Here is a 27,298-nt window from a genome sequence, read left to right on the forward strand (position 1 = left end):
CCGTCCCCAGTCAGCAGTAATTAAGAAAACCGTAAAATGCAATAAGAGCACGGAGCAAGGACAATAGTTAGAAGGTAAGTCATGAATCAACATCTGCATCAAAACTACAGTCATCAAATCGATTGCACTATTCTGCAGACGCATAACATAAATTCTCACAAGTATCTACGAGTACGTTTAATGAGTATAGAGATCTTTTGACATTGCAGTTATTATCATAGAAACTTGAGTTTTCTAACAAGTCATCCAAACTGTTTATCAGGCGTTAGCTGGGGCATTTTATGTTAGAGAAACATAAATTTAAATACTTTGTAATTACAGGAAAGCCGGAGTACTATGGTGAGTACATAATTACCCTTGAAAATTTTCTCAATTTCTGGATTCCACTTCCTTTTGTCCTGTTCCATCATCGGGAAAATACATGATGGCTTTGCATATAATTTTACAATTCGGTTTGTAATGTAATTTAACTCTGCAATCCTCCACGTCCATTGCCGCTCATCCTGCGTGATTTGCTGGTTCTCTTTGTATCCCGGTCTTAGGAGCACTTAATTTACGGCCTTTAATTTTTTAGAACAACCCATTTGAAAGTAAGTACCCTTATGTTTATGTTACGGAATATCTTATTTTTCCTTTCAAGTCAAGTAAGTTATATCTTGAAGTCCTCAATTCTGTCATCGTCTTAGCCACAATGTAATAATTGACTGGTGTACGAAGCCTAATGCAGATTCACCTTTGATGTGAGTGAATGAGATAAATGATTCACATATCACATATTCTCATATATCATCTTTCCTTTTTATTATTTCTTGTTTTCCCGTATCTGTCTTTCAGGCACCTTTGTCTCGAATTCATGGTTACTGCGTTACAGAAATTTCCGACTCAAAGTAGCAGCTCCCTGTGCACGTTAAATGATATGAGAGGTCTGGGAAACCTCTTCGGCAAGTACTGACCGTTGGCGCTTCGAAGGAAGGGAAAGAGGAAACGCTACGCGTCCGATGGAGGCCGAGTCATGTACTGGCATTCATCTGGGGAACGAAGGGCAATCAACTTGATTGTAGTCACGCAGACCCACATTTGGTGTGGTGAGATCGCTTAAATGCAACTTAGCCTGCATCATAGCGGCATTCAACGTCTACTTTTCATATTTTGTATTTAGGAATGTCTTCTGCTATGATACCTTCCTTTTAATTATCTTTTAACACTAAATGACAGTGCAAATTCTAAACGAGGGAAACAATCTTTTCAGTATTTCAGCTCTTGATTAATGCTACGCATTGTAAATTCCCGCCTAATTATACACTCCTGGAAATTGAAATAAGAACACCGTGAATTCATTGTCCCAGGAAGGGGAAACTTTATTGACACATTACTGGGGTCAGATACATCACATGATCACACTGACAGAACCACAGACAAATAGACACAGGCAACAGAGCATGCACAATGTCGGCACTAGTACAGTGTATATCCACCTTTCGCAGCAATGCAGGCTGCTATTCTCCCATGGAGACGATCGTAGAGATGCTGGATGTAGTCCTGTGGAACGGCTTGCCATGCCATTTCCACCTGGCGCCTCAGTTGGACCAGCGTTCGTGCTGGACGTGCAGACCGCGTGAGACGACGCTTCATCCAGTCCCAAACATGCTCAATGGGGGACAGATCCGGAGATCTTGCGGGCCAGGGTAGTTGACTTACACCTTCTAGAGCACGTTGGGTGGCACGGGATACATGCGGACGTGCATTGTCCTGTTGGAACAGCAAGTTCCCTTGCCGGTCTAGGAATGGTAGAACGATGGGTTCGATGACGGTTTGGATGTACCGTGCACTATTCAGTGTCCCCTCGACGATCACCAGTGGTGTATGGCCAGTGTAGGAGATCGCTCCCCACACCATGATGCCGGGTGTTGGCCCTGTGTGCCTCGGTCGTATGCAGTCCTGATTGTGGCGCTCACCTGCACGGCGCCAAACACGCATACGACCATCATTGGCACCAAGGCAGAAGCGACTCTCATCGCTGAAGACGACACGTCTCCATTCGTCCCTCCATTCACGCCTGTCGCGACACCACTGGAGGCGGGCTCCACGATGTTGGGGCGTGAGCGGAAGACGGCCTAACGGTGTGCGGGACCGTAGCCCAGCTTCATGGAGACGGTTGCGAATGGTCCTCGCCGATACCCCAGGAGCAACAGTGTCCCTAATTTGCTGGGAAGTGGCGGTGCGGTCCCCTACGGCACTGCGTAGGATCCTACGGTCTTGGCGTGCATCCGTGCGTCGCTGCGGTCCGGTCCCAGGTCCACGGGCACGTGCACCTTCCGCCGACGACTGGCGACAACATCGATGTACTGTGGAGACCTCACGCCCCACGTGTTGAGCAATTCGGCGGTACGTCCACCCGGCCTCCCGCATGCCCACTATACGCCCTCGCTCAAAGTCCGTCAACTGCACATACGGTTCACGTCCACGCTGTCGCGGCATGCTACCAGTGTTAAAGACTGCGATGGAGCTCCGTATGCCACGGCAAACTGGCTGACACTGACGGCGGCGGTGCACAAATGCTGCGCAGCTAGCGCCATTCGACGGCCAACACCTCGGTTCCTGGTGTGTCCGCTGTGCCGTGCGTGTGATCATTGCTTGTACAGCCCTCTCGCAGTGTCTGGAGCAAGTATGGTGGGTCTGACACACCGGTGTCAATGTGTTCTTTTTTCCATTTCCAGGAGTGTACACTGAAGAGCCAAGGAAACTGCTACACCTGCCTTGTATCGTGTAGGGCGCAGACGAGCACGCAGAAGTGCCGCAACACGACGTGGCATGAACTCGACTAATGTCTGAAGTAGTGCTGGAGGGAACTGACACCATGATTCCTACAGAGCTGTCCACAAATTCGTAAGAGTACGAAGAGGTGGAGATCTCTTCTGAACAGCACGTTACAAGGCATCCCAAGTATGCTCAATAATGTTCTTATCCGGCGAGTTTCGTGGCCAGCAGAAGAGATCAAATTCAGAAGACTGTTCCTGGAGCCACTCTGTAGCAATTCTGGACGTGTGTGGTGTCGCATTGTCCTGTTGGAATTTCCCAAATCCGTCGGAATGCTCAATGAACATGAGAGGATCCAGGTGGTCAGACGTGATGCTTACGTACGTGTCACCTGTCAGAGTCGTATTCAGACGTATCAGGGATCCCATAACACTCCAACTGCACACGTCCCACACCATTACAGAGCCTCTACAAGCTTGAACAGTCTCGTTCTGATATGCAGGATGCATGGGTTCTTGAGGTTGTGTCCATACCCGTACACGTCAATCCGCTCGATACAACTTGAAACGAGACTCATCCGGCCAGGAAACGTGTTTCCAGTCACCAACAGACCAGTGTCGGTGTTGAGTGGACCTTCGACTCCGAAAGCCCATTTCGCTAATATTTCGGTGAACGGTTCGCACTCTGACACTTGTTTATGGCCGAGCACTGAAATCTGCGGCAATATGCGGAAAGGTTGCGCTTCTGTCACGCTGAACGATTCTCCTCAGTCGTTGTTGGTCCCGTTCTTACAGAATCTTTTTCCGATGTCGGAGATTTGATGTTTCACCGGATTCCTACTGTTCACGGTGCACTCGTGAAATGGTCGTACGGGAAAATTCCCACTTGATCACTGTCTCGGAGACCCTGTGTCCCATCGCTCGTGCGCCGACTGTAACAGCACGTTCGAACTCTCTTAAATTTTGATAACCAGCCATTGCAGCAGCAGTAACCGATCTAACACTTCGCCTGACACTTGTAGTCTTATATAGGTGTTGCCGAACTTAGTGCCGTGTTCTGCCTGTTAACGTATCTCTGTATTTCAATAGGCATGTCCATACAAGTTTCTTTGGCACTTCTGTGTATATTATTTAATGCCATCTAAGGTTGCGCCACATGTTTAACATTTTACTTCTCATAGAGTTGCTTTGCATGGGCTTATATGGTCTTTGTCTCGAATCCGTGCGTTCTGCATTTCGCACTTTTCACTTGTCACCTGACGATTGCATAAGAAGCCAAAAGCCTATTCGTGACCACATAAATAATATTTTTCGAATCACTGGGAAGTGTTTCTTATTTAATATTAATAACAACTGATTTTGTGAAATCACTTTATCTAAAAGCTTTGGCTGGCCCATTGAATGTATTGGTACTACATAAAATCCGTCGGTTCGACTACACCAGTTCTCCTTGACAACCCCGTTAATCATCAACCAGAAATGTTATCTTTTTTTTTCAGTACTTTCAATGGATGTAGGTCTCGTGTATTCATTTACACTACTGGGCATTAAAATTGCTACACCAAGAGGAAATGCAGATGATAAACGGGTATTCAGTGGACAAATATATTATACTAGAACCGACATGTGATTACATTTTCACGCAATTTGGGTGCATAGATCCTGAGAAATCAGTACCCACAACAGACACCTCTGGCCGTAATAACGGCCTTGATACGCCTGGGCATTGAGTCAAACAGAGCTTGGATGGCGTGTACAGCTACAGCTGCCCATGCAGCTTGATGACGATAGCACAGTTCATCAAGAGTAGTGACTGGCGTATTGTTACGAGCCAGTTGCTCGGCTACCATTCACCAGACGTTTTCAATTGGTGACACATCTGGAGAATGTGCTGGCCAGGGTAGCAGTCGAACGTTTTCTGTATCCAGAAAGGCCCGTACAGGACCTGCAACATGGGGTCGTGCATTATCCTGCTGAAATGTAGGGGTTCGCAGGGATCGAATGAAGGGTAGAGCCACGGGTCGTAACACATCTGAAATGTAACGTCCACTGTTCAAAGTGCCGTCAATGTGAACAAGAGTTGACCGAGACGTGTAAACAACTGCACCCCATTCCATCACACCGGGTGATACGCCAGTATGGCGATGACGAATACACGCTTCCAATGAGCGTTCACCGCGATGTCGCCAAACACGGATGCTACCATCATGATTCTGTAAACAGAATCTGGATTCATCGGAAAAAATGACCTTTTGCCTGCCATTCGTGCACCCAGGCTCGTCTTTGAGTACACCGCCGCAGGCGCTTCTGTCTGTGATACAGCGTCAAGGGTAACCACAGCCATGGTCTCTGAGCTGATAGTCCACGCTACTGCAAACGTCGTCGAACTGTTCGTGCAGATGGTTGTTGTCTTGCAAACGTCCCCATCTGCTGACTCAGCGATCGAGACGTGACAGCACGATCCGTTACAGCCATGCGGATAAGATGCCTGTCATCTCGACTGCTAGTGATACGAGGCCGTTGGGATCCAGCATGGCGTCGCGATTCCATAGTCTGCTAACAGTGATTGGATCTCGACCAACGCGAGCAGCAATGTGGCGATAGGATAAGTATCAATCGCGATAGGCTACAATCTGACCTTTATCAAAGTCGGAAACGTGATGGTACGCATTTCTCCTCCTTACACGAGGCATCACAACAACGTTTTGCCAGGTAACGGCGGTCAACTGCTGTTTGTGTATGAGAAATCGGTAGGAAACTTTCCCCATGTCAGCACGTTGTAGGTGTCGCCACCGGCGCCAACCTTGTGTGAATTCTCTGAAAAGAAGATCATTTGCGTATCACAGCAACTTCTTCCTGACGGTTAAATTTCGCGTCTGTAGTACGTCTTCTTCGTGGTGTAGCAATTTTAATGGCCAGTAGTGTAATTAACTAAGGGTGAAATTGCTTTCACTTCGAGACACTGCGGTCTGTGTTACTGAAAGAGGAAGTGACATGTTCATTGCACGTCCCAGTACAAACACGGACGCCACTCATTACGTTTGATTTCAGCTGGTGGTCGTCGGTAGGAGCTTTGCAGTTACAATCATTCCAGATGAGTCGAGTAACGCAACAATGTAAATCAGGGAGAGACGGTGTTTGAGTAGCCACATTTTTTCCGTACCGGTGATACACTACGTTCATGGCAATGTGCATTAACTTTTGTGGGATGCAGTAACTTGTTCATGAACGTTTGCAGACGCGTTATTTAATTTTTGCAGTGGTAAATATTGCCGTGTGTTCTTCTTTATTGTTTTCTTTTCGTGTTGGTCATACAGCAGTAACACTGACTTCTTTTTGGCTTAACAGTTTTACATGTGTGGTCCTCGTTTTTCAATTGACTTGCGAGAAAGTATACCTAATTACCTGAATGAGATTTTCTCTCTGCGGTGTGTGCGCTGATTTGAATCTTCCTGGCATATTAAAACTGTGAGCCGGACCGAGACTTGAACTCGGGACCTTTGCCTTTCGCGGGCAAGTTCTCTACCATCTGAGCTACCCAAGTACGACTCACGCTCCCTTCCACAGCTTCACTTCTGCCTGTACCTCGTCTCCTACCTTCCAAACTTACCAGAAGCTCTCCTGCGAACATCGTATTAGTCGATTTATAATATTCTGCTGCATAGCATTCATGTTGATAAAAGTGTAACTTCAAATTCATTCATTTCACATGTGGCCTAAATAATGATTACAGAAACAAACAAAAAAACAAAGAGAACTTCCAATCTCTTCGCCTATTTAGTGTAGACCACACCTCAAAATTTGTGTTTCTGGGCCTCATAGTCGCCCAGTGGCAGGGTCACTGATCTAGGAAGAAAGATCCTCAATTGCTTGCAACAACTAACATCTAATACAAGTTGTTCAGACCAAGGTCTATTTTTCCCCAGAATTGTTGAACAGTGTGAGAACACATATCTCCAATCGTTGAACTCTTTCCCATCAGACACCTTTTTTGTAAGCTCACAATATTAAACATTAGTCATTCTCTTAAAAGAGCAGCCTGGTCGCTTTAGAGCCCTGTAGATGACGCAAAACAGATACGAGGTAGTTCTGTTGTTGTGGGTTAAGTCACAGCGTAAATCGTAATAATATTTTATTAATGATCGGTTTCGACTTCATGTAGAAGTCATCTTCAATGAACGAGCACAACCTGGCTGCTACTGGCCGCTTGTCGAATGCTCACTCGTCAACACGATCGTGTTGACGAGTGAGCATTCGACGAGCAACCAGTAGCAGCCAGGTTGTGCTCGTTCACTAAAGATTACTTCTACATGAAGTCGAAACCGATCATTAATAACACATTATTGTGATATAGACTGTTGTTTTAATCCAGTTGTAACACCAGATCGCTTTTACTTCTCTAGATCATGTTTCGATATTTTGAATAGTATCTTCCAACGCTGAAGTAAATCATGGCAGTGAAGTGTATGTTTGCCAGTTGTTTGAGTGGTCGGTGTGGAAACTTGACAGAATGGCAGAAAGGTGCTATCATGTTTGGACATCCCCGACGATCACTTACTGTAGTATTACTTTTTAATTAGTAGTATTTATTTTGCTTCTAAAATTATTTCCGACATTTACGGAGTCAGACATTCCATATTACATCCTGTCTTACAGTTTCATCTGTGTGTACTTGTCGATGTATCTGCTGACGTACAATTTGTGTTTAATTTCGTTAGTCATTTTTTGTCTAATTATTTTGTCTAGCGTCCGCTGGTTTTTTTCTGTTCTGTTCCCGCTCTGATTAGGTACGGACGCATTGTCATGACTCTCTGTATGAATCTATGTTAAAATGTACCTAATCGCTTATAATATAGTCAAAGCTAACTTTACTATGATTTTTATTTCTAAATTTTAACCCTCCATGACACTATATTATTAATATTTTATGATTAATGTTTTTCAGACGATCACGGCTGGAAAAGAGGCGCCGAGGACTCATTGTAAGTCGACGTATATGGCCGAATACTTCTCGTTTGGACAAGAAGAGAATAGAAGCTTTCGAAATGTGGTGCTACAGAAGAATGCTGAAGATTAGATGGGTAGATCACCTAACTAATGAGGAGGTACTGAATAGAATTGGGGAGAAGAGGGGACCGGTTGGTAGGACATGTTCTGAGGCATCAAGGGATCACAAATTTAGCATTGGAGGAGAGCGTGGAGGGTAAAAATCGTAGAGGGAGACCAAGAGATGAATACACTAAGCAGATTCAGAAGGATGTAGGTTGCAGTAAGTACTGGGAGATGAAGAAGCTTGCACAGGATAGAGTAGCACGGAGAGCTGCATCAAACCAGTCTCAGGACTGAAGACCACAACAACAACAACTTCTCGTGTTCAGTCACTAATTTCAAACCACGTATATCGCTCCACGTCCCTGAGATCGGTGCGCCGATCATTTCATTTGCATCTTGCCGCAGTTTTCACGCTAGTGACGCAAGGAACGAATCGGCCCGCCGTCCACTAACGGTGACATCGTTGTGCGACCTACACCAGTCTGACACAGGCCCCCCTTCGTTCAAATTATTGATGGTGGTCCACGTTTTATTTTTTAATTTATACCAGCCGCTTCACACCGAACTCGGCACGGAGCGTTTCAGTTTCATTGCGCTGCACCGTCCGTATTGCGGGGCGACAATACGCGCGCGACCGCCATCTAATGGCACTTTCCTCCTCGTTTATTAATTTGGAATCCTAATTTACGTTTTTGATTCCCTTTAAGGCTAGGAAACGTGACAATACTGAAAGAAGTTGCCCGATTTGTTGATGTATTACCGCTGACTGTACAACGTGTCTACAGGGAATGGTGTACCGCACGCTGGCTGTAACGCGGCGTAAGAGCAGTGGTGGTGGAAACATCCAGGTCGATAGAGGCCGCAGACGAGTGTGACGCCTTGTCAATAAGCAGTGTCAAATTCGGTAATGGGTTTTCATTTTCAGCAAACGCTCGTCCGCGTCAACCAGTTTCCAAGCGAACGTTGCGAAGGTACCTGTATGAAATAGGTATTGGGAGCTGGGTAACTCTTGAAAGAGCGGTACATAGAGCTGCATGTATTCAGCTCGCAAAACGAAACAGACAGGGCAGTAACTTACTGGAGGTGTGTAGGTGTCATCCGACGAGTCGCGAATCCACCACTTTTAACATGAAGCAAGGAGTGTATTGAACCGACGGCACAATAAGGCGTTTATCCCGCAACGTGTGGAAATTATAGTCCAAGCTATAAGGTGGTTCTGCCATTTTTACGCTGGTTTTATTAGCGCGACTTTGGCTCTTTCCAGATATCGTGAACATGAACAAGGAAGTTTATTTCACCATTCTCTTCATGATAAGTGTGCTGTGGACGCCTCCGTCTTCCAAGACCACACCAACCGTTTCCTAAGAGACGGACGCATGCTCTCCTGGATTGGCGAACCTAAAGCACCCTCTCGACTGGTCCGCTAAATATCTGAAACAGTTTGCAAGAGCACATGAAACATAACAATCAATACGCGTTCAGTCTGGTAGCTGGTAATGTAATTGTCAGCGAGTGTCTTCAGCTGGACACGGCTTACCTGAAACAACTTGTGGACTCCCTTCCCCACAAAACTGAGACAGTTGTTATTTCTAGAGGCCGTGCCACACAGTATTAGCGTTATGTCTCCTGCAAGTGAATAATTTTTTATTGTGTAATCTTTGACTAGACTGAAGAACACATGTAACGTTGTAGGTGTTCATATTCAAGTGTTTCGACTTCATTTCTTTGACGTTCACGTAGTATCTGTACCTTTGACAATCAAAACTTGTCACTTATTAAGTGTGGAGGTATCACCAAGTGTACATTACTGTACCTGTGCCACTGTACAACACTTTTATATGGACTACATTCAGATCGACTGTCACGACAGTTATGTATATTCTACGTCTGGATGAGTCTTATTGGACGAAAATGTACTTTTTATCCGTTGATGTACCCTCTGTAGGTACTGTGGCGTGACAGGTATTGCGTGCTATACTACTTCGGCAAGACTACAACAAAACCAGTCACTTATTATTAATGTATCATGAGATTTTATTTAATCACTGCTTTTCCCGGCTAATTTTCGTTATTTTGTCCAAGAAATCTCCATCTTGGAACGTGTAGCAATTTTGTCTGTCAAACAGTGTTAATAGCGCTACGTTCATTCACAAAAGTAATCGCATACAACCAGCAAACATGCTAAATGTATGATAAATAATCTCAACTATACAAGAGTAACGACTGTTAGTAATTTTCAGTGCTGTTGCATAATAGTCTCATTACTAGTTTCAGGGGACTGATGACCATAGATGTTAAGTCCCATAGTGCTCAGAGCCAGCCAGCCTAGTTTCAGATCGTCTATCGAATCAAACGCTACCGTTATTCGAGGTGGGAACACGTCTCTTTAAGCAAAACGAACAGTTTTGTCACACAACACCACACGCACACAACACTAATATATTTTTCCTGTCAAAATATTTCATAAAAGTCGTTACGAAAAATAAGACTTCGTACATCAGCATATAATAATTTATATCACGTAAGATGTTGTTTGCATTCTTAGAAGTTCATTATATTTAAAGATTATTCAGAGTCTAACTGGAATTTATTACCTCTGAGTGGGTTTTGGGCCACCAATACACAATTATTATCGCAATAATGACCAACAACATTTATGTCTGTTCAAAAATTCGATTTAAAACTGCCGCTGCAATATTTCACTAAGATGGCGACAAACATAAGACAATCACTGACCGATTCTCCTTCAGACACTGTTTTACTACTAACAAACAATATATATTAAATCTTTTTGTACCTTCACTATATGCATTAACATTTGAAAATATTTCTCAATTTTAATTGCTTATTATTGAGCATTGATTAACAAACCGCGCTGTAGATCAATAGCGCTAATGGCTGCGCTCCTTTGTAGCTGATCAGAAAAAATTAACATTTATATAGGACGAGAATCATAATGAAATAAAACTCCAAATAAAAAAGATTCATTTCATGACACAGAAACTCTATTTTTCAAATATTAATTAACAACATAATACAGTTTTTACAGACTTCTGTGTTACGAGACATCAATCACGTCCGATCAGTAAAACAGTTCGCACAAGACGGAGAATTATTCTAGAAGAATAATAGATAACAAAAGATTGAGATTTTCATTATCTTTTTCCTTGGGTATTGTCTGAGATACACTTTCTTACAGAATGTTAAATATTGTCATTCACAATAATCGTTTATTATTTCATTATTGATGAAGTCCTTTTCATTAATATCACGAGAATGTTCATTCGCACTCCACACACAACGCTGTCGCGAATAGGATTCTGAATAAAATATGGTTTTAAAATGAAGTTTTTCATTTCCCCAGTTTTCTATGATGCTCGTGTATTTGTATCCATGTATCAGCATCCCATACCTAACACGTTTCACAACGCCGAGCATAAAAACGGGATATTCCTTTGCTCATATCTCGGTTTCCATTGGGGATAAAAAGGTAGGATCAATTGTTTTGGATAGTCCTTGGGCTAGGGACCTTTTATATAACCAACAGTAGGATCGTCTTCGCGTCAGCTTAGGCAAAAGGAGCAAATCGGTTGGTTATTTTTACATATGATGTAATTTACGTTGGACCTGATGAGACTTATGGAGGAACCATTAGTTCTCGGGTAGCTCCTCGGAAAAACCCCTGTAAAGAAATTTACTATACTTTTGCCGTCACCAGCGAATCAAAACCCAGCCGATGATTCCAATGTGGCCATGCACATCAAATGGCTATTACTTTTACGAAATGTTCCTAAGATCCCAATCTCGAACAACGTTGGAAATTTTCTTGAAATCCTTATCCCTTTCTTAGATACAGAGGTTCAAAGTTACCCTACTCGTACACATACGCAAGGAAAAATTAAATAAAATGATTGCTGACGGTTATACTTGCGATAAACTCATGGTTTGATTAAACATACGTGTGAATGAACGAATGAATCAATGATGCATTTGCGTAAATTCATAGGCGGCTTCTCAAGAAACTCCAAAAAGCGTTCTTCGCTTTTATTTTTTATTTTATTTTATTTTTTTTTATTTTTTTTTTTTTTTGCCTTCAGCATCCCAGACACCAAGAAAGCTATGCACAGTAAAAGGCTGTAACTTTTACGATACATTACTAAGGTTTCAGTCTAGAACAATCCTCAAAATTTTCTAGATATCTTCATCCGTTTCAGAGATACGGAGGTTCAAATTTATCCTACATGTGCACGTAAAATACGCAACTAAACTGCTGCGTAGGACGAGAAAACGTTGTTTATAAAGTAACGTAGCACAGAGAAAAACGATTTAAAGAGTCTCTGTTATCATCAGAAAGGTTCTGCAACCTCCACTATATAGTACTGAAGCACTTGTAAACCTTTCGCGCAGGTAAAATTCTATCTCAGGTGTGAAATTAGTTTTGCGTGATTTCATTTTCACATACCTAAGCTATCAAAATTTTACCGACCTATCAGGTTCCATATGGGTGACATGCCCTGCTGTGACAGGGAAAAGGAGGGGACCAGCAGAAAAATGCTTCTGTCAGAGCACAAAAAGGGGAATATGTGCACCTTCGTTAAAAGACACTGACTGAGATGTGGGCTACCAGCTGCCTCATTCCACCTTCCTCAGCACCTTCAAAAATTTCCACAAAAATATTAGCAAGCGAATATAGAGAGGAGGAGATATTCATTGCGGGAAAGAGACAGAGAAGTAATATGTTGTGACTTGGCAAGACAGCCAAGCCACTAGGAGGTACCCGAAAGGCACCCGTTTAAGCTCACGCAGGCTGGCGTGAGGTCTGGAACAGTTAAAGGAGTTGAGTCTCGCAAATAAAGTACGTAGCTTTTGGAATACTTAACTTTAATCCATAATTGGTGAACATCGGTCTGACGGTACATGCATCACAAGATAAATAGCAAATGATAATGGCGCCTTGCTAGGTCGTAGCAAATGACGTAGCTAATGGCTATGCTAACTATCGTCTCTGCAAATGAGAGCGTAATTTGTCAGTGAACCATCGCTAGCAAAGTCGGCTGTACAACTGGGGCGAGTGCTAGGAAGTCTCTCTAGACCTGCCGTGTGGCGGCGCTCGGTCTGCAATCACTGACAGTGGCGACACGCGGGTCCGACGTATACTAACGGACCGCGGCCGATTTAAAGGCTACCACCTAGCAAGTGTGGTGTCTGGCGGTGACACCACATAATAAATACTGGAAGATTGTAGACAGTGATTCTAGTCCAGGAAGAGCGAAGAGGACAATGGCGGTGTGAGAGAAAGAGAGGGACACAGTGGCAGTGGAACACATCTGACAGTGAGAGAAGTGTTGCAGAAGAGTGAAGAGAAGAGTGCACGCCAAGGTGGTTGGGGGAGGGAAGGTGTTAGGAGGGGGGCAGGAACTAAGAGAAAGTTAAAGTGGATGATAGCCAATGAGAATGAGAGATAGAGTCTGCGACAACGACAACGAGGAAGTGATATATGGTGAAAGTGAGAAGAGATAGCAGCAGTGGGGGCGAATGGATGAGGTAGTAGCAGTAACAGAGAACAAGAGGGAGACAGTGACAGGGAGAGGAAACAGTAGTAGCAGGACAAAACAGAGGCGACGGTCTGAGACAGAAGACAGTGACAGAGAGACGCAAAGAGATAATGATGATGAGTTGTGCTGAATGAGTGAGTGACAAAGGGAAATTTGCATTGGATGGGTATGAGAGGCATATAGGGATAGACTAGTGGTTGTCAGCGAGGTACAGGTAAGGCAGCTTGGGGGAGAGTGAGAGGTGAGCTGCATGTTAAAGAAAGTGCGAATATATTCCCATGCCAAATATTTTTGCGAACATTTTTAAAGGTGCTGAGAAAAACAGAATGAGGCAGCTGGTATCCCACTTTTAAGTCCGAGTCTTTATAAAGAGAAGAATATTAACCGTTTTGGTGCTCCCATAGGAGCATTTTTCTGCTGGTATTCTATGTTCATCTTTTTTGACCCTACAGTTGGCTCCTGTGAAGAAGGTCGTAATAACTGAAACCTGTAGAGAATAAACATACAGCTGCACAGCTGACGGCATTAACACGTTTTTTTTAGAATAAACTTTTATCTAACGTGCTTATTTTCTGCATACCTGTTGCCCACTGGCTTGTATCTGATGTAATCAATTATTGCTTGAAATGCGGTGTGCCAATGAGCTAAGATTCAGATCGAGGCATCCTGGCGTACGGCACAATAGAAACACTTTTAATCCTCCATTCTGTGTGAAATTTGAAAACAAGATTATAGTAATTCCTGGATACGTTTCGCGCTGACAGTCTGCAGCACTGGTAGAACTTTGAAAAATCGGGTTATCTTCGATTATAAGGAAAATAAGTGGGCGATGTTCTAATTCCCATCCACCTATCAGGATTTTGGTTTGCCTTTGTAAAAGGATGCTGACGAATTCCTTGCTCATCCTTGTCCAGTCCGAACTTGTACGCCGTCTCTAATGACCTCGTCGCCGACAGGGCTTAAAGCATTCTGTCTTCGTCTTGTAAATTAAAAAAAGATCACCATTTCTTTTGTAGGTGTACAGTCACACTTCACTCACCGTCTAGTTCAACAACACTTTCTAATTTCTTGCGTTTTATCACTATCTTGTATTGGCGTTTTGCTTGTACTTTTCAAAATATTGGTAAAAAATGTTTCCACGATCAAGTTTTCCATCAGGATTGTCTAATGACCCCAAAATTAGTTTGTGAGGTATTTTAGGACCTGAAGAATTTATTGGGCGTGTATTTTAGCCGCCAAGAATGACAAATTGTGTTGCCTCCAGAAGAACGTGTGGTAAACGCGAAGGCGATATTTTTGGAGTATTTTGCGCTTATCCTGCTTGAAGCTTACACAAAGAACTTCTCACAAATTATTGTTAGGTCTCTACAGTTAATTAAAAGCTGCTAAGCATTGTAGAGTTTTGCTTATGTACGAGTAAATAAGGATGACATTAATCACACAGTGATTCTAAAATTATTGAATTTCTATACTCGTATCTACATAATTAAAAAGAAATTCATAAAAACTGTGATTCAGATCGCTAAATATTCAGAACACCTATAGCAACACAGTGTAGGCGACTTGATAGTGACTCATTTTTATGGCGTATCTCTATGCTACGCGCTCTATCACAGATTTATGTCACTTCACCATCGCAAGGATTTTGCGTGAAAGAAATGGCACCGTCACTTGCATCATAGAAAATAATGAACGTTTTAGTGACAAGACAAAAGAGAATCTTCAAATCATTTAGTGACAGTAATTTCAAAGTTGAAAATAAGTACCTCCGTGGCTTCGTCATTGAGAAACGAAAAATAACAGCATGCATAAGTTGTCGCAGATAATTAAACGAAGGCCTGTGACAGGAGTTTCTCCATAGTTCATCTCTCGGTAATTGTCTGCAGGTCAGGAACGACGCGTAGCTCTTGCCAAGAGGTGTCTTGCCAATTCACGTTGTCATCTCCAGCAAGTGTCCTAGAATGAGGAATCATTCAATAATTATCAATAACAACACACCGTCGCTCTACACAAAAACTCAGCTCATCCAAGAGCATGATACGTCTAACACGTCACATTCATTTCGATGAATACTAACGGCGAACCATCTCCATTGTGCCCAGGGCGGTAATTGACTCTAGGACCCATTGACGAACATGAAACTGATTTTAGTGTACATTACCAGAGATTTGGCTTATCGTTCTTCATTTGGATATCCTTCCTGTTGCAACACTTTAACAAATTCTAATGAGATACATTTCTTGATTATTTCCTCGCGTACTAAAAATGTATCTTTTCGTTATTGGTGCCGACCGCAGTGGCCGAGCGGTTCTAGGCTCTTCAGCCTGAAACTGCGCGACCGTTACGGTCGTAGGTTCGAATCCTGCCTCGGGCATGGATGTGTGTGATATCCTTAGGTTAGTTAGGTTTAAGTAGTTGTAATTTCTAGGGAACTGATGACCTCAGATGTTTTGTCCCATAGTGCTTGGAGCCATTTGAACCATTTGAGCCTTATTGGTGCCGTCTTCACAAAGAAAACATAGGAATTATCAAGACTGGCAATATTATACTGGCTTAAATAAAACTTCTATCGCCATCGATGAAGACAAAATCATGTCGTGAACGGGTCGGACGGTAAAAACCATAGATACCATTTTTCTCGATGAAATGTGCCTATCAAAATAACGGAAACTACAGAGTCGAAGAAAATTACTTCGGCGTTGTCTCATGTTCATCCCGTGGTATAGCCGTGATACACCCAGAAAGTTCTTACACGACTTGCGATTTTTTTCTGGAGGAACTTGTACCAGATATCATCCAGTATAGAGCTTTGTTAAGTTAAAGACAGTGGGAGAGTCGAGGAATGAAATGAGTAACAATGTCAAAATGGTCCTTTGCTCTTGACGAAGATTATGTAGGCTATCGTCAACAGCTGACTTTTTAATCTAATAAGACGCGACAAGCAGCTCGAGAAAATTTTACGCATGGATATCGTCGAGAGATAAGCACATCAGACAGAGAAAAACTGTCATTCCCCAGGAGATATCACCGCTGCAGTCTTAATAGTGGCGTAAATTCTGTGAGGAAAAGAGTCAAAGAGTTTCTTCAGGAATGTAATGTGCAGCCGAATCCACTGTCGCTCAATGACGATTACATACTGCCGTACTTCCAAATTGTGGGTATGTTGATTTGTACGTTTCAAAACTCTTGCAAATAGTTCCAGACATTTTCTTTCTGTTTAACTAAATCTCCGTCCGGGCAGGCCACGGACGGTCTAATGTTAGCGACCGACCACCGTGTCAGCCTCAGCCGACAGACGTCACTGCATGAGGATACGGAGGAGAATGTGCTCAGCACACCGCTCTCCCCGCCGTTGTCAGTTTTCGTGAGCGGAGCCGCTACTTTTCGATCAGACAACTCCTACGGACGGAAAATGCCCCTGGTTAAAACCGACGCCGGTATCTTAGTTCTGAATAACCAGTATTATAAGGTTTTTTTTGGTCTCGGTATAACACTTCTTTTCATTTTTTACTTATAACCGATTTAAAAACCGAATTATCAACCAGCAATATCGGCAGTGTCAAAATTTTTCGTTTTTAAATAACCCTTTTATGTTGTTTTGTTGTTGTGGTCTTCAGTCCTGAGACTGGTTTGATGCAGCTTGTGATCCCTTGACGCCTCATAATATGTGCTACCAATCGATCCCTTCTTCTAGTCAAGTTGTGCTACAAACTCCTCTTATCCCCAATTCTATTCAATACCACCTCATTAGTTATGTGATCTACCCATCTAATCTTCAGCATTCTTCTATTCTCTTCTTGCCCAAACTATTTATCGTCCATGGTTCCCTTCCATACATGGCTACACTCCATGCAAATACTTTCAGAAACGACTTCCTGACACTTAAATCTATACTCGATGTTAACAAATTTCTCTTCTTCAGAAACGCTTTCCTTGCTATTGCCAGTCTACATTTTATATCCTCTCTATTTCGACCATCATCAGTTATTTTGCTCCCCAAATAGAAAAACTCCTTTACTACTTTAAGTGTCTCATTTCCTAATCCAATTCCCTCAGCATCACCCAACTTAATTCGACTACATACCATTATCCTCGTTTTGCTTTTGTTGATGTTCATCTTATATCCTCCTTTCAAGACACTGTCCATTTCGTTCAACTGCACTTCCAAGTCCTTTGCTGTCTCTGACAGAATTACAATGTCATCGGCGAACCTCAAAGTTCTTATTTCTTCTCCATAGATTTTAATACCTCTTCCGAATTTTTCTTTTGTTTCCTTTACTGCTTGCTCAATATACAGATTGAATAACATCGGGGAGAGGCCACAACCCTGTCTCGCTCCCTTCCCAATCACTGCTTCCCTTTCTTGCCCCTCGGCTCTTATAACTGCCCTTTTATAAGAGAGAAAAAATTTTATTCATAAAATTTGCTTTGGTTTGAAATACAGCGTTATTATAGAAAATGGGAGAAGGGTGAGTTAATAACAATGCCGACAGAAACGAGCAACAGACGTGTGGCCTAATAATTAGTACAGAATTGCTGAACCAGTAACGTCCCTATTGCCGTGTGTCGTGGCATAATGTGCCCATGTACGGGCATTGTGCAAAACTTGCACGCATGGTCTGTACGGTAGTTTCCAGCTGTAGCCGCCAGTTTTCTGTCGTATTCCAGAATGAAACCAATCCTGGCCTGGAAATATTTTTACGAAGTGAGGTAGCAATGAAGTACAATGCTTCATTTGCTTTAAAACATTAAGGAGTTGTCTGGTATTTCTATTAAATAATAAGAGAGGAAGGAAATTATGCTAAGAGTAATTAATTAGAAACTTAACAACAGTTCATTCATAGTATGCAACAAAAATAGAAAGTAGTTGATCTGCTGCCTTTATCTGCCTGTAGTCCTTGGAGACGTACAAATTAACACGAAAAATAGAGTTCTTCAAACTCAGTTTTCACCCTTTAACATTGACTATTCGTAATATCCAAACAGTGGTATGACCTCAAATTACAACATGATTTCCGAACAGAGTTTCAAAAAATTTGAGTCAATAGGAGAACACTCGTGAGTTTTTGTAGCATTCTACCGCTTACTAGTTTTAGAGAAGAGTAGCGAACTCTGGTCGTACTAAGTTTCCTTTTATTTCCCTGTTTAATTTAATATTTTGATTCTAGGTATCTCGAAACTCCGTTAGTCAAAATTTAGCAATCTTTGTTCGGTTTCTACGTATGTTACGGGAAATAATAGGAATAAAAACCGAAAGTCGGCTACTTCAGAAACCGGTTATTTCGAGCGGTATTAACATTCGGGTTAAAGTGACGTGGGAAAAAAGACCGTACAACCAAAAATCGGTTGTTTCAGTAATAACCACCATCCCCACTCACCCCACTTGACAGCAGCTCTCGGCGGTCCCAGACGGTGACCCATCCAAGTGTTCGCCAAGCCCGACAGTGCCTTAACTTTGGTGATCCGACAGGAGTCGGTGTTATCACAGTGCCAAGGCCAGGTGGGTGATTTAGCGGGCACGCCAAGGTGCGATGGGATTCCTAATTGTCTGTTAAACCAGACCCTGTGAACACTGTTGTTGCCGTCTTGGAAGACAGGAGAGTTCACAGCACACACGTGATCAAGGTGTAAACGGAGGGTAGCAGCTGATCGCGGAGAATGTTCACGGTAACCTGAACGAGTATGTCCAAGTCATGGTATGGAGAACAGCTCCAAAACACCAGAGAACTACCTCAGTCCTGAACTGCAGCCTCCACAGAATGCAGCTAGAACGCCTCACAGCGCCGTCCGTTCCCTCGACGCCCCGCATAATTAATGATGCTGATGATGAGGAGGTCCCATACTTCGAGGAGCGTAGGGAACGATGCGGGAGACCCGCACCGCCTACTAGGCAAGGTCCTAGCGGAGGTGATGTGCCATTGCCTTCCTCCGACCGCAATGGGGATGATGATGATGAAGAGGACACAAGAATACCCAGTTATCTCGAGGCAGGAAAAATGCCTTTCCCTGCCCGGAATCGAACCCGGGACCACATGCTCGGGAAGCGAGAACGCTACCGCAAGACCACGAACTCCAGACTTCGTATAATTAAAAACGAGGTGAAATCGCGACTCTTCGGATGACACTATACCTCTCGAGTTCTCTTGTGTCCAGCGCCCGCATTGCTTGGGATTTTGTGGGGTACCCGACTCCAAATGTGCACTGCGTTATACGATCGTAAACGCCTGGTACCAGTTCTACTGTGGCTATTATTTTTCAAGGTCACGAAATGGAAACCACAGTGAAAATCAAAAATATTTTATCTGCAGCATTTAGCTACGCCTTCCAGCTACTTCTGTACATAGTCGTCGCTCCGAGATAGACATTTGTCGTAGCGTGGTGCCAACTTTTCAACACCTTCGTGGTAGAAGTCATCTGTCTGATCTTTCAGCTAATTCTGCTGCTTGTTGTTTGCGCCAAAATTCTATCCTCCTAGACAGCGGTACATGTAAGCAAATAAATCGAAAATCAGAGGGAGCCGATTCCGGACTGTGTGGTGGGTGATCAAACACTTTCCATCGAAAACACGGCTGCAGCGTCTTTGTTGCAGCTGCAATTTGCGGTCGAGCATTTCTGTGAAGCAGGACAATGCCTAATGACAACGTTCCTCTTCGCTTGTTCTGAATTGCCATTCGTACACGATTCCCTCGAATCACTGAACAAGATCATGACCGTCTACATCATGAACTGTGTACGTCCTGCTTCAAAGTTCCTGCACCATTGCCGCACTTTGCTGGCACGCACGGACAGTTACTTTAGGGAGGGGAGGGGGGCAGGATACACGAATTCCAGAGGAACACATCAGCAGAAAGACATGGGGATATCGAATGTCACCACGCACTTCAGACTTGGTAGGAGAGTCTGTTCTTCTAAGCATCTCTACGTGCTCACGGTGTGCAGAGAACTGAAAAGTGAGAGATGACGTCATCGACAGGAGGCATATTAGCAACACTGCTGCGCAAAACTTCATCGGATTGTCACAACAATGTGACCATCCCCATCCCCATCCAAGATGTACAGTGCCCCAGAGCAATCAGCGTACTATTTTAACTGGGTGACTAATATTTTTCGCCTTGACAGACAGAATGAACACATCTGAAGGCCAAGTTGTCTACTATCACACTTATTAATTTTACGGCCTATGTTCCCCTCGGATGACTGGTGTAACACAAGACTGATTTGATGGACAAGGATTCCGAAACCGGTCATCAATAAATAAATGTTCTTCCAGTGCAGCTTAAGACGGTCTTCATAACTTTTACTGTAACTTACTCCAACCCCAGCCTACTGGAGATACAGGACCCCGCGAGCCCTCAGAAATGCCGCAACACGACGTGGCACGGATTTGAATAACGTCGGAAGTAGTGCTGGAGGGAACTGACTGCATAAATCCTACATGGCTATCCATAAATCCGTAAGAGTACGAGGGGGTGGAGATATCTTCTGAACAATACGTTCCAAGGCATCCCAGATATGCTCACTAATGTTCAGGTCTGGGAAGCTTCGTGCTGGCGGAAGAGTGTTCCTGGAGCCACTCTATAGCAATTCTGGACATGAGGGGAGTCGGATTGTCCTGCTGGAACTGCTCAAGTCCGTCGTAATGCACAATGGACATGAATGGATGCAGTTGACCAGATAGAATGCTTACGTACGTGTCAGCCGTCTGAGTCGTATCTAGACGTATTAGGGGTCCCACATCACTCCAACTGCACACGCCCCACACCGTTACACAGCCTCCACAAGCTTGAAGAGTCCCCTGCTGACATGCTGGATCCATGGATTCATGAGGTTGTCTCAATACCTGTACACGTCAATCCGCTCGAAACAATTTCTAACGAGACTCGTCCGGTCAGGCAACATGTTTCCAGTCATCAACAGTCCAGTGTCGGTGTTGAAGCTCCCAGCCGAGGCGTGAAGCTTTGTGTTGTGTAGTCATCAAAGGTAGACGAGTGGGCCTTCGGCTCCGAAAGCCCATATCGATGATGTTTCGTTGGACGGTTCGCACGCTGATGACCCAGCTTTGAAATCTGCAGCAATTTCCGAAAGGGTTGCGCTTCTGTCAGGTAGAACGATTCTCTTCAGTCGTTGTTGGTCCCGTTCTTGCAATGTCTTTTTCCAGCCGCAGCGATGTGGGAGATTTGATGTTTTACCGGATTCCCGATATTCACGGTGTACTCGTGAAATGATCTTACGGGAATATCTCCTCTTCATTGCTACCTATGTGATGCTGTGTCCCATTGCTAGTGCACCGGCTATAACACCACGTTCAAACTCACTCAGATCTTGACAACGTGACATCGTAGCAGCAGTAATCACCCGATAGGCACTTGTCTTATACAGGCGTTGCCGACTGCAGCGTCGTATTCTGCATGTTTACATATCTGTGTATTTGAATAAGCATGCCTGTACCAGCTTCTGTGGCGCTTCACTGTCTTTTGTCCAGTGACCTTACTTTTTATTTTCGTGTTCCCTTCCTTCCTGTTCGCGATAGCTGTCGTTCATGACCTGGTCCCCACAATGCTTGAAATTGGGTCACGATTTATTATTTATTACGAGATTCCTTAAAAACACTTTTTGTGAGCTTTGCAAGTACACTACTGTCCATTAAAATTGCTTCACCAAGAAGAAATGCAGATGATAAACGGGTATTCAGTGGACAAATATATTATACTAGAACTGACATGTGATTACATTTCCACGCTATTTGGGTGCATAGATCCTGAGAAATCAGTACCCAGAACAACCACCTCTGGCCGTTCAAAATACACTTCTGGAAATTGAAATAAGAACACCGTGAATTCATTGTCCCAGGAAGGGGAAACTTTATTGACACATTCCTGGGGTCAGATACATCACATGATCACACTGACAGAACCACAGGCACATAGACACAGGCAACAGAGCAAGCACAATGTCGGCACTAGTACAGTGTATATCCACCTTTCGCAGCAATGCAGGCTGTTATTCTGCCATGGAGACGATCGTAGAGATGCTGGATGTAGTCCTGTGGAACGGCTTGCCATGCCATTTCCACCTGGCGCCTCAGTTGGACCAGCGTTCGTGCGGGTCGTGCAGACCGCGTGAGACGACGCTTCATCCAGTCCCAAACATGCTCAATGGGGGACAGATCCGGAGATCTTGCTGGCCAGGGTAGTTGACTTACACCTTCTAGAGCACGTTGGGTGGCACGGGATACATGCGGACGTGCATTGTCCTGTTGGAACAGCAAGTTCCCTTGCCGGTCTAGGAATGGTAGAACGACGGGTTCGATGACGGTTTGGATGTACCGTGCACTATTCAGTGTCCCCTCGACGATCACCAGTGGTGTACAGCCAGTGTAGGAGATCGCTCCCCACACCATGATGCCGGGTGTTGGCCCTGTGTGCCTCGGTCGTATGCAGTCCTGATTGTGGCGCTCACCTGCACGGCGCCAAACACGCATACGACCATCATTGGCACCAAGGCAGAAGCGACTCTCATCGCTGAAGACGACACGTCTCCATTCGTCCCTCCATTCACGCCTGTCGCGACACTACTGGAGGCGGGCTGCACGATGTTGGGGCGTGAGCGGAAGACGGCCTAACGGTGTGCGGGACCGTAGCCCAGCTTCATGGAGACGGTTGCGAATGGTCCTCGCCGATACCCCAGGAGCAACAGTGTCCCTAATTTGCTGGGAAGTGGCGGTGCGGTCCCCTACGGCACTGCGTAGGACCCTACGGTCTTGGCGTGCATCCGTGCATCACTACGGTCCGGTCCCAGGTCGACGGGCACGTGCACTTTCCGCTGACCACTGGCGACAACATCGATGTACTGTGGAGACCTCACGCCCCACGTGTTGAGCAATTCGGTGGTACGTCCACCCGGCCTCCCGCATGCCCACTATACGCCCTCGCTCAAAGTCCGTCAACTGCACATACGGTTCACGTCCACGCTGTCGCGGCATGCTACCAGTGTTAAAGACTGCGATGGAGCTCCGTATGCCACGGCAAACTGACTGACACTGACGGCGGCGGTGCACAAATGCTGCGCAGCTAGCGCCATTCGACGGCCAACACCGCGGTTCCTGGTGTGTCCGCTGTGCCGTGCGTGTGATCATTGCTTGTACAGCCCTCTCGCAGTGTCCGGAGCAAGTATGATGGGTCTGACACACCGGTGTCAATGTGTTCCTTTTTCCATTTCCAGGAGTGTAGTTCAAATGGCTCTGAGCACCATAGGACTTAAATGCTGTGGTCATCAATCCCCTTGAACTTAGAAATACTTAAACCTAACTAACCTAAGGACATCACACACATCCATGCCCGAGGCAGGATTCGAACCTGCGACCGTAGCGGTCGCGCGGTTCCAGACTGTCCTCTGGCCGTAATAACGGCCTTGATACGTCTGGGAATTGAGTCAAACAGAGCTTGGATGATGTGTAGAGCTACAGCTGCCCATGCAGCTTGATGACGATAGCACAGTTCATCAAGAGTAGTGACTGGCGTATTGTTACGAGCCAGTTACTCGGCCACCATTGACCAGACGTTTTCCAATGGTGAGAGATCCAGAGAATGTGCTGGCCAGGGCAGCAGTCGAAAACATTTTCTGTATACAGATAGGCACGTACAAGACCTGCAACATGCATTCGTGCATTATCCTGCTGAAATGTAGGGTTTCGGAGGGATCGAATAAAGGTTAGAGCCACGGGTCGTAACACATCTGGAATGTAACGTCCACTGTTCAAAGTGCCGTCAAGGCGAACAAGAGGTCACCGAGACGTCTAGCCAATAGGACCCCATACCATCACGCCGGGTGATACGCCAGTATGGCGATGACGAATACACGCTTCCAATGTGCGTTCACCGCGATGTCGCGAAACACGGATGCGGCCATCATGATAATGTAAACAGAACCTGGATTCATCCGAAAAAATGACGTTTCGCCATTCGTACACCCAGGTTCGTAGTTGAATACACCACCGAAGGTGCTGCTGTCTGTGATACAGCGTCAAGGGTAACCGCAGCCATGGTCTCCGAGCTGATAGTCAATGCTGCTGCAAACGTCGTCGAACTGTTCGTGCAAATGGTTGTTGCCTTGCAAACGTCCCCATCTGTTGACTCAGGGGTCGACACGTGGCTGCACGATCCGTTACAGCCGTACGGATAAGATACCTATCATCTCGACTGCTAATGATACGAGGTCGTTGGGATCCAGCACGGCGTTCCGTATTACCCTCCTGCACCCACCGATTCCGTACTCTGCTAACAGTCATTGCATCTCGACCAACGCGAGCAGCAATGTCGCGATACGATAAACCGCAATCGCGATAGGCTACAATCCGACCTTTATCAAGGTCGGAAACGTAATGGTAGGCATTTCTCCTCCTTACACGAGGCATCACAACAACGTATCGCCAGGCAATGCCGGACAACTGCTGTTTGTGTATGAGAAATCGGTTGGAAACTTTCCTCATGTCAGCACGTTGTAGGTGTCGCCACCGGCACCAATCTTGTGTGAATGCTCTGAAAAGCTAATCATTTGCGTATCACAGCATCTTCTTCCTGTCGGTTAAATTTCGCGTCTGTAGTACGTCATCTTCGTGGTGTCGCAATTTTAATGGCCAGTAGTGTATATTGTTGCAAATATGCGATCAAAGCGATACACGTGAGAACGCTGAAGCGTGCAGTACACAGAAGTCGCGTGCTGCGACTCGCCCGCCGACCGTGACCGTTACGTAACGCAGGCAGGCAGGCAGGCAGGCGTAGAAAGCACGGAGCGGAGGCGGCCCGCCGCAGAGATAGCAGCGTCCCGGCGCGTCGCCACCTTTCACTTCTGAAGGACGGGCGCACGATGCCGCTCCTCGGGGCGAAATGAATGGCTTATGTTTATTATATTTCGCAAGCGCAAATTAGGGACTCCGCGCAAGGACGCAACCCCGAGATTCGGCTGCTTCCGCACCTGCCAAGTAGCGTTCGTGACAACACTGACGTGGCTTATATGAAACCGCACCTCGTACTAAGGGCTAAGAAATTGAGACTTGTCATTGGATGTCGGGAGGGAACCACAACGAAACCAACACCTTTTTACGCTGTCTGCCGTTACGATCTGTCTATCATCAGGACAATATTCCAAACATAACTTTTCCGACCTGTAATATCTCGAGCTCAGGGGGAGCATTAATCATAAATTCAAAAATCACAACAGATGGTAGAAATCGTGCCTTCAGCACTGTCATCAAAACTAAGGGTACTTTTGTTACTAAAATAAGCGTTGCATGACTGAACAAATATTACACTACTGGCCATTAAAATTGCTACACCACGAAGATGACGTGCTAAAGACGCGAAATTTTACCAACAGGAAGAAGATGCTGTGATATGCAAACGATTAGCTTTTCAGAGCATTCACACAAGGTTGGCGCCGGTGGCGACACCTACAACGTGCTGACATGAGGAAAGTTTCCAACCGATTTCTCATACACAAACAGTAGTTGACATGCTTTGCCTGGTGAAACGTTGTTGTGATGCCTCGTGTAAGGAGGAGAAATGCGTACCATCACGTTTCCGACTTTGATAAAGGTCGGATTGTAGCCTATCGCGATTGCGGTTTATCGTATCGTGACGCTGCTGCTCGCGTTGGTCGAGATCCAATCACTGTTAGCAGAATATGGAATCGGTGGGTTCAGGATGGTAATACGGAACGCCATGCTGGATCCCAACGGCCTCGTATCACTAGCAGTCGAGATGACAGGCATCTTATTTACATGGCTGTAACGGATCGTGCAGCCACGTGTCGACCCCTGAGTCAACAGATGGGGACGTTTGCAAGACGACCACCATCTGCACGAACAGTTCGACGACGTTTGCAGCAGCATTGACTATCAGCTCGGAGACCGTGGCTGCGGTTACCATCGACGCTGTATCACAGACAGGAGCGCCTTTGGTGGTGTATTCAACGACTAACCTGGGTGCACGAATGGCGAAACGTCATTTTTTCGGATGAATCCAGGTTCTGTTTACAGCATCATGATGGTTTCGTCCGTGTTTGGCGACATCGGGGTGAACGCACATTGGAAGCGTGTATTCGTTATCGACATACTGGCGTATCACCCGGCGTGATGGTATGGGATGCCATTGGTTACATAACTCGGTCACCTCTTGTTCGCATTGACGGCACTTTGAACAGTGGACGTTACATTTCAGATGTGTTACGACCCGTGGCTCTACCCTCCATTCGATCCCTGCGAAACCCTACATTTCAGCAGTATAATACACGACCGCATTGTGCAGGTCCTGTACGGGCCTTTCTGGACATAGAATATGTTCGACTGCTGCCATGGCCAGCCCATTATCCAGATTTCTCACCAACTGAAAACGTCTGGTCAATGGTGGCCCAGCAACTGGTTTGTCACAATACGCCAGTCACTACTCTCGATGAACTGTGGTATCGTGCTGAAACTGCATGGGCAGCTGTACCTGTACATGCCAACCAAGCTCTGTTTGACTCAATGCCCAGACGTATCCAGGCCGTTACTACGGCCAGAGGCGGGTGTTCTGGGTATTGATTTCTCAGGACCTATGCACCCAAATTGCGTGAAAATGTAATCACATGTCAGTTGTAATATAATATATTTGTCCAATGAATACCCATTTATCATCTGCATTTCTTTTTGGTGTAGCAATTTTAATGGCCAGTATTGTAAATGTAAAGCTGTTTCGTTTTTGTGTTCATAAAACTCGTGAAAAGCGACGTTTTTTAATATTACGATCGTGTAGAACGATGCACCACGTACTAGTTACGTAGAATAGTCGCAAACTGATCTTCGTACAGGTATCGACAGAAAAATGTAAACTTTGGCGGGCGATTGGCGAATGTATGACGTTGCAGCGCAATTTCACCGCGCAGCTGGTAAGGTTATTA

Source organism: Schistocerca serialis, chromosome 9 (assembly GCF_023864345.2).
Source record: "Schistocerca serialis cubense isolate TAMUIC-IGC-003099 chromosome 9, iqSchSeri2.2, whole genome shotgun sequence".
NCBI classification, from domain to species: Eukaryota; Metazoa; Arthropoda; class Insecta; order Orthoptera; family Acrididae; genus Schistocerca; species Schistocerca serialis.